The 9,180-nt window shown below is 45.4% G+C and overlaps 1 pseudogene; it reads right to left on the bottom strand.

The window, feature by feature from the left end:
- Positions 1 to 5,027: 5,027 nt before the first annotated feature.
- LOC122435619 lies at positions 5,028 to 7,360 on the bottom strand (annotated as a pseudogene).
- Between the last annotated feature and the right edge of the window lie 1,820 nt (positions 7,361 to 9,180).

The raw sequence follows: 9,180 nt of genomic DNA, 5'->3' as shown, positions 1-9,180 counted from the left end.
CAAGAATGAAGTTCAGACCCCGTACTCAGCTAGCATGCACAAATCAAGCCATATTATTTGATAAATTACTTCCAAAAGAGTTGGTAAATGGCACCTATATTGTTTACCCTACAACTTAAATGTCACTCTGGCCTCCTCACCTAAAGCCCCAGGAACTCACAAGGAATCAAATGCTAAAATATAATGAGAAGTATAAAAGACTTTTTGAGGGAAACAATGGTGAGAAGTAAAGGAAAAGGGGAGCAGGAGTAGGTGGGGAGAGCCTTCAAACTACCATGCAGTTTTGGCTGCTGTGAAAGGAAAAAGGAAAGAAAGGAGAGGTGAGTAGGAAGAGCCACGCTGCACTGTAGCTCAGAGAAAGTTTCAGCTAGGCTAATGAGGAGCACAGGAGTCTGTGTTGGGCAGGAATATCCTGGCCTGTGTTCTTCCATGGTGTTCAATTACTGGGTGGGAGCAGTCTAGTGAGAGTGTGGACACAGATTTCACACTGGTGGATTTCAAATTTGCAACAGCTAGAAACTGTCAGGTGACTACACTGCTCACAACAGGATCTCCAAGTGAGATCTGAGCAGCAAACTCCCATAACTATCAATACTAGGATCCACTTCTCCATCCATATTCGCTCCTCCAAAGTTTGTCTGTGCTTCCCCTTCTTAGGGGAAATTTAAAGGAGAAGGGACAAACATTTCTTCTCCCAAAGAAAACATATAGACACATGAATAATGTTCAATACTGCTAATTATTATAGAATTGCAAATCAAAACCACAGTGAAAATCACCTCACACCAGTCATAGCGGCCATCATTAAAATGTCTACAGACAAATACATCAAGAATACATCTAGAGGGGACTTCCAAGATGGTGGAGGAATAAGATAGGGAGATCATCTCCCTCTCCACAAATACATCAAAACTTCATCTGCATATGCAACAGCTACAGAACACCTTCTGAACAAGGCAGAAGAATCCAAACTTCAAAAAGGCAAGCCAATCTCCTTAGAATGAAAACAGGAAAAAGATGAAGATTTAAAAAAGTGAGAGATAAAAGATTTTATGACAGAGAACTGTGCTCCCAGAAGGGAGTCCTGAAAAGTTTCCACACACTCATAGACTCCCACATGGGTGGGGATAGGAAGGAACTCAGGAATTTCAGTGGGGAACGCAGCAATAGGTGCTAAGAAGGCAAAGCAGAAAGAATTCACAATGAACAGCACTTCCAAGTCAAGAAAAGGCTTACATGCTCATGCCTACAGCAGTGAGTGGGGGGTGGGTGCTCAAGCTCGGGTTTTGGGGGTTAGGCCCAGGTAGTGGACTGCAGTTGACTTCAACGAAGATATTCAGGGGGCTATTATGACACAGCTGAAGGAATCCAGAGAAAAGCCTGGACCTCCCATAGAGGCAAGAGATAATTGCTGCTGGTACATTCTAATACCACATGCTTGCAAAGAGCCTCTGTGCCCCCAGTGGTGGCCAAAAAAGCCGGCAAGAGCACCAGTGGTGGGACTAGATTCAACTGCAGTTTACTATTTCAGATGGGGAAACATAAGCCAGTAGTCATTGCCAAACCCAGGGAGAGTACCTGAGGCAGTGGGGAAAATGCCAACACTACAGTCCTGACTACAGAGGCGGCAGTTGCCACCAAGCTGTGGGTGGGCACAGGGCTCACCTCTTGCTAGGAGCCTTGTCAGCTTGGATCAACCTTGGGACCCATGAGTCTAGGCCAGTTCCTTGAGGGAAATGCACAACCTTCTTCAGACTGTAAATAAATCTGGCAGGTATCTAATGCCATATGCAGTCCCTCAGTTCAGTTCAGTCACTCAGTCGTCTCTGACTCTTTGTGACCCCATGAATCGCTGCACGCCAGGCCTCCCTGTCCATCACCAATTCCCAGAGTCTACCCAAACCCATGGCCATCGAGTCGGTGATGCCATCCAGCCATCTCATCCTCTGTCGTCCCCTTCTCCTCCTGCCACCAATCCCTCCCAGCATCAGGGTCTTTTCCAATGAGTCAACTCTTCGCATGAGGTGGCCAAAGTAATGGAGTTTCAGCTTCAGCATCAGTCCTTACAATGAACACCCAGGACTGATCTCCTTTAGGATGGACTGGTTGGATCTCCTTGCAGTCCAAGGGATTCTCAAGAGTCTTCTCCAACACCACAGTTCAAAAGCATCGATTTTTTGGCACTCAGCTTTCTTCACAGTCCAACTCTCACATCCATACATGACCACTGGAAAAACCATAGCCTTAACCGGACGGACGTTTGTTGGCAAAGTAATGTCTCTGCTTTTTGATATGCTGTCTAGACTGGTCATAACTTTCCTTCCAAGGAATAAGCGTCTTTTAATTTCATGGCTGCATTCACCATCTGCAGTCATTTTGGAGCCCCCCAAAAATAAAGTCTGACACTGTTTCCACTGTCTCCCCATCTATTTCCCATTAGGTGATGGAACCAGATGCCATGATCTTAGTTTTCTGAATGTTGAGCTTTAGGCCCACTTTTTCACTCTCCTCTTTCATTTTCATCAAGAGGCTTTTTAGTTCCTCTTCACTTTCTCCCATAAGTGTGGTGTCATCTGCATATCTGAGGTTATTGATATTTCTCCCAACAATCTTGATTCCAGCTTGTGCTTCTTCCAGCCCAGCGTTACTCATGATGTACTCTGCATATAAGTTAAATAAGCAGGGTGACAATATACAGCCTTGACGTACTCCTTTTCCTATTTGGAACCAGTCTGTTGTTCCATGTCCAATTCTAACTGTGGCTTCCTGACCTGCATACAGGTTTCTCAAGAGGCAGGTCAGGTGGTCTGGTATTCCCATCTCATTCAGAATTTTCCACAGTTTATTGTGATCCACACAGTCAAAGGCTTTGGTGTAGTCAATAAAGCAAAAATAGATGTTTTTTTCTAGAACTCTCTTTCCATGATCCAGTGGATATTGGAAATTTTATCTTGGGGCCACCCAAGATGGTCAGGTCATGGTGGAGAGGTCTGACAGAATGTGGTCCACTGGAGAAGGGAATGGCAAACCACTTCAGTATTCTTGCCTTGAGAACCCCAAGAACAGTATGAGGAGGCAAAATGATAGGATACTGAAAGAGTAACTCCCCAGGTCGGTAGGTGCCCAATATGCTACTGGAGATCAGTGGAGAAATAACTCCAGATAGAATGAAGGGATGGAGCCAAAGCAAAAACAACACCCAGTTATGGATGTGACTGGTGATAGAAGAAAGGTCCAATGCTGTAAAGAGCAATATTGCATAGGATCCTGGAATGTGAGGTCCATGAATCAAGGCAAATTGGAAGTGGTCAAACAAGAGATGGCAAGAGTGAATGTTGACATTCTAGGAATCAGAGAACTAAAATGGACTGGAATGGGTGAATTTAACTCAGATGACCATTATATCTACTACTGTGGGCAGGAATCCCTTAGAAGAAATGGAGTAGCCATCATGGTCAACAAGAGAGTCTGAATGCAGTACTTGGATGCAATCTCAAAAACGACAGAATGATCTCTGTTCTTTTCTAAGGCAAACCATTCAATATCACAGTAATCCAACCCTTGCCCCAACCAGTAGCACTGAAGAAGCTGAAGTTGAATGGTTCTAGGAAGACCTACAAGACCTTTTAGAACTAACACCCAAAAAAGATGTCGTTTTCATTATAGGGGACTGGAATGCAAAAGTAGGAAGTCAAGAAACACCTGGAATAACAGGCAAATTTGGCCTTGGAGTAAGGAATGAAGCAGGGCAAAGACTAATAGAGTTTTGCCAAGAGAATGCACTGGTCATAGCAAACACCCTTTTCCAACAACACAAGAGAAGACTCTACACATGGACATCACCAGATGGTCAACACTGAAATCAGATTGATTATATTCTTTGCAGCCAAAGATGGAGAAGCTCTGAACAGTCAGCAAAAACAAGACTAGGAGCTGACTGTGGCTCAGATCATGAACTCCTTATTGCCAAATTCAGACTTAAACTGAAGAAAGCAGGGAAAACCACTAAACCATTCAGGTATGACCTAAATCACATCCCTTATGACTTTACAGTGGAAGTGAGCAACAGATTTAAGGGACTAGATCTGATAGACAGAGAGCCTGATGAACTATGGATGGAGGTTCGTGACATTATGTAGGAGACAGGGATCAAGACCATCCCCAAGGAAAAGAAATGCAGAAAGGCAAAATGGTTGTCTGAGGAGGCCTTACAAATAGCTGTGAAAAGAAGAGAAGCAAAAAGCAAAGGAGTAAAGGAACGATATTCCCATTTCAATGCAGAGTCCCAAAGAATAGCCAGGAGAGATAAGAAAGCCTTCCTCAGTGATCAATGCAAAAAAAAAAAAAAAATAGAGGAAAACAACAGAATGGGAAAGACTAGAGATCTCTTCAAGAAAATTAGAGATACCAAGGGAACATTTCACGCCAAGATGGGTTCGATAAAAGACAGAAATGGTATGGACTTAACAGAAGGAGAAGATATTAGGAAGAGGTGACAAGAAAACACAGAAGAACTGTACAAAAAAGATCTTCATGAGCCAGATAATCCCAATGGTGTGATCACTCATCTAGAGCCAGACATCCTGGAATGTGAAGTCAAGTGGGCCTTAGAAAGCATCACTATAAACAAAACTAGTGGATGTGATGGAACTCCAGTTGAGCTATTTCAAATCCTGAAAGATGATGCTGTGAAAGTGCTTCACCCAATATGCCAGCAAATTTGGAAAACTCAGCAGTGGCCACAGGACTGGAAAAGGTCCATTTTCATTCCAATCCCTAAGAAAGGCAATCCCAAAGAATGCTCAAACTACTGCACAATTGCCCTCATCTTACACGCTAGTAAAGTCATGCTCAAAATTCTGCAAGCCAGGCTTCAGCAATATGTGAACCATGAACTTCCAGATGTTCAAGCTGGTTTTAGAAAAGGCAGAGGAAGAAGAGATCAAAATGCAGTCCCTAGTACATCCTAATTGTGGCTGTCATACCACCTCTCCCCACTTGACTGAGTAAATTAGCTCTAATAAGCCTCATCCCTTGTCTGGGGAGTGAAGAGAAACCAGAAGGTACCCTACAAACAGAGGCAGGCACAAAACCAAAGAAGAATACCAGGGGTTGTGGGAACAAAGAAGAAGAAGGGAATTAGCTCCAGCAGCCACAGGTGCAGCAGATTAAATCCCCACAATTATCCTGAGTCTGTGGACTATTGACTCTGGAAGCAAATACCAATTGGAGTAAGGCCAAATCTGAATCTGAGCTGATCTCACACTGCCCACAACAGGTCCAGTGATATTCCTAGAAATCAGTTCAGTTCAGTCACTCAGTCATGTTCAACTCTTTGCAACCCCATGGACTGCAGCACGCCAGGTCTCCCTGTCCATCACCAACTCCTGGAGTTTACTCAAACTCATGTCCATCGAGTCATTGATGCCATCCAACCATCTCATCCTCTGCTGTCCCCTTCTCCCACCTTCAATCTTTCCCAGAATCAGGGTCTTTTCAAATGAGTCAGTTCTTTGCATCCAGTGGCCAAAGTATTGGAGTTTCAGCTCAGCATCAGTCCTTCCCATGAATATTCAGCACTGATTTCCTTTAGGATGGACTGGTTGGATCTCCTTGCAGTCCAAGGGACTCTCAAGAGTCTTCTCTAACACCACAGTTCAAAAGCATCAATTCTTCAGTTCTCAGCTTTCTTTATAGTCCAACTCTCACATCCATACATGACTACTGGAAAAACCAGAGCCTTGACTAGATGGACCTTTGTTGGCAAAGTGATGTCTCTGGGCCCCACACCTTCAACATGAAGTCATATGCTCCATTCAAAACCCTCCTGCCATCATATTGAACACAGCAGACTGCTGCTACATGACCCATCAACACATGTAAACACTGACCTGTCTCAATATCCCAAACCCTAAGGGAGGCATCTCAAGAACCCCTAACAACTCTTTTTTTTTCATGGAGATGCATACAACGCACAGTGGAAGTATGACTATAAAGTGTGTATACATTCTCCCATGTCTGCATTCCATACTTTGAGAGTCCAATCTGTTGACCCACTAATGATGATATTGTCTTTCATATGTAATGACCATACTCCACCTCTGTGTCCCACTAATGTCCTCAGACCTTTGCCTGTGACTACTTACCAAACTTTTAAAGTGTTGTCATCAGAACCACTAACTATTCAGTTACCACAAAACTGTAAGCATGTGATCACGTGATCATCATGTCCTTTCAGCACCTTAGGAGACTTGAGTTCTCCTCGCCTCCAGTCAGAATCAATTCTGCACTGTCTGATGTATGCACTTTTCCATGGACTATGAATGAAATCTGATTTTATTACTTTTCTTCTCTTGATGTGCAATGGTTCATCAGTACCCTTTTCTTTGCATTTTTCTCTCCAGAGAAGGTTGTCTTCAGCCAATATCCTCCAGTAAAGACAAGTCTGAGCTGCTTGTAGCAGGTCTTTAGGTTCCATGAATTAAAGCACATAAAGTGCCAGCTCTTTAGGGAGCAAGGAAATGAAGTCTCATTGAAACTGGGATTCTATCACTTGCATTGTATATTTTACCTGGGTTGGTTCACAGCTATCAATAAGTTCATCTAAAGCAAGCAATTTCTCTGGTCCACTCCAGCTTTGAAACATTTTCAACCATTCCTGGGGGCCTATAGGTGGTTGCACAGATGTAATTCCATGTCATTGTTGCCCTTGACCGTTGGCTGCTCTCAGGTCTGCAAAAGTTGTTGGTGTTGCTGAACATGGTACAAGCCCAGTGGTAACTGTATATCCTGAGACTTTGCATGGTTGCTTTCCCAAAGAAAAAAGGCAGATCTCAGAACCATGGTCCAACTTTCTTTTCAATTTTGTTGCCTTTGTATAGAACTGGGAGGAGAGTTGGTGAATAGGGAGGTCCACAATACTATTAGAGTTTGTGACACTGTTACTATGTGTATGTTCATCTTCCCTGCTGCTGTCATCAGACTGATAAAAATCATCACTCTCCTGGTCCATTTCTTCTTCCTCCTCATCTTGTTCACCAGCATGTTCTTCCTCCTGTCCTTCCTGGTTTCTGGAGGAGTCCTCATCTACCAAAATAAACCAGTTGTTGTTTTCTTCCAACTGTCCTTGTTGGGAATCATTTTGGTGTCCAGGTCTAGGTTCTGCTCCAACGACTTCACCATTCCTCACAGTGTGCTCTGCCTCTTGGTGTCTGAGCTGCTGCTGCTGCTGCTGCTGCTGTTCCTGTTCCACCACATGATTCATCTGCTCCTCATCTGCCTGGCTGGAGGAAGGGTTTCCTCTCAGAGAGCCTCCAGTTTGTCCTCTTTTGCTGCCCACAGAGAACAGTTCCTGATTCATTTCCAAATGCCAGCTTGCTACTTCTTGGACCTTGGCTAGGCTATCAGAAGATGCAAAGGTTTTCACAATCCTCTAACCCACTTCTGGCAATTTATCCTAAGGAAGTATTCCAAATATTTGATAGTCTCTTATATATCTCACTGATGGTTGAGACTCCACTTTAGAGAAGAACTGGTGGCACTGAGAAAGTGGGGTGCTTCCTGTCCTCCTCGGGGCCGAGGCAGCAGCGTGGCAGCTCCCGTGCATTACTGAGCAAGAAGCAGGGCTGGGATCACCAAGCCGGGCCACCCGGGTCTCTTCTGCAGAGGCGATTGCGGCCCCGCTTACTTCCTCTTTTCCTCTTCCTGAGTCTCTTCAAGCGGGGTCTTCTGCCCTTCCCAGGACACTCTCCCTGACAGTCACATTTGGGAGGCTCCAGATTTTTGTTTTATAAAGTTTCTTCTGAGTGGAGGCTGTGGCCTCCCCCCCGACCCCTCCCCGGCCCTCTCCCCCCACCTGCCCCGGCACCGCAGCCCTCGGGGCTCGGGCAGGGAGGGGGCTCTAAGAACTCCTCCCTGAGTCAAACAGAAAAGCCAGAAGTCCGGAGACTGGCCGAGAAAGAAGACCCCCAAGGGGGCAGAGGGCAGGGTTGAGGGAAGGAAAGGACTGCTGCACCGGTCCTGCTGTCCCAGGCATCCCAGACGCCGCTTCACATCGGGGATCCCGCCCCCCACCCCCGGCGGGGGACGTTTTCCTGGCTTAGAGCCTCGGCTCATACACTCTGGGGGCTAGATGTTATGGCCACCTGCGTAGCATCAGAAAGAATGAAACAACAAGAAAAGGAGTTCCCTAAGGAGGTGAAAGACCTATACTCTGAACAGTACAGAAAATTGATGAAGGAATTTGAAGATTCTATAATGAAATGGGAAGACATCCAATGTTCTTGGAATGGAAGGATTCATGTTTAAAATGTTCATACTACCCAAAGTAATCTACTGATTTAATAGAAGCCCTATCAAAATATCAATGACATTTTTCACAGAAGTATAACAAATAATCCTAAAATTCACATGGAACTACAAAAGACACAGAACTGCAAAATGAACTTTAGAATCCGGTGGAGAGGGAGGTGGGAGGGGGGATCTGGATGGGGAATACGTGTAACTCTATGGCTGATTCATATCAATGTATGACAAAAAAAAAAAAAGAATAAAAATAAAACTTAAAAAAAAAAAGAAAAGTGGAGAAAGTTGGAGTTATAACCCTCCTGGACTGCAGAATATAAAACAAATCTCTAGTAATCAAAAAAAAGCATGGTACTGGCACAAAAGCAAATGTATAGATCAATTGAACAGACTACAGAGCCCAGAAGTACCCATGTACCAATGGTCAACTAATCCATGACAAAGTAGGCAAGAATATATAATATATAATGGAAAAAGTGTCCCTGTGGTGTTAAAACAACAACAACCACCTGGACATCGGGGTGACAGCGAGCTGAGCAGCGGCGAGGTGGGGGATCCGGCCGGCTCCTCTCGGTGCCGCCCCCGCTCCCGGCTCCCGCATCTGTCACTGTGGCTGGGACCCTCTCCCTCCACCTTGGGAGTCCCTTGCCCCACGCCCTGGCAGGAACAGAAGCTCTGTCCCCTCCTCAGCGTCCTCTCACCTCGGAGCAGCTGACTAGTCCCGGCCCAAGGTAGCCACTTCCCTGCCCCATAGCCACAGGCTCTGGCTCAGTCACCGGGAAGGTGAGGGGAGGAGGGGAGGGGTGGCCGCAGCTCTTGCTGGCTCAGGTTGGAGCAGAGGTCTTGGCGGCGGCCAGTGCACGGGCGCTGGGTCTC

The sequence above is a fragment of the Cervus canadensis genome, chromosome X (assembly GCF_019320065.1).
Source record: "Cervus canadensis isolate Bull #8, Minnesota chromosome X, ASM1932006v1, whole genome shotgun sequence".
Taxonomy (NCBI): Eukaryota; Metazoa; Chordata; class Mammalia; order Artiodactyla; family Cervidae; genus Cervus; species Cervus canadensis.
Note: the sequence above shows the minus strand (reverse complement) of the source record. Positions and strands in the feature narration are given on the sequence as shown.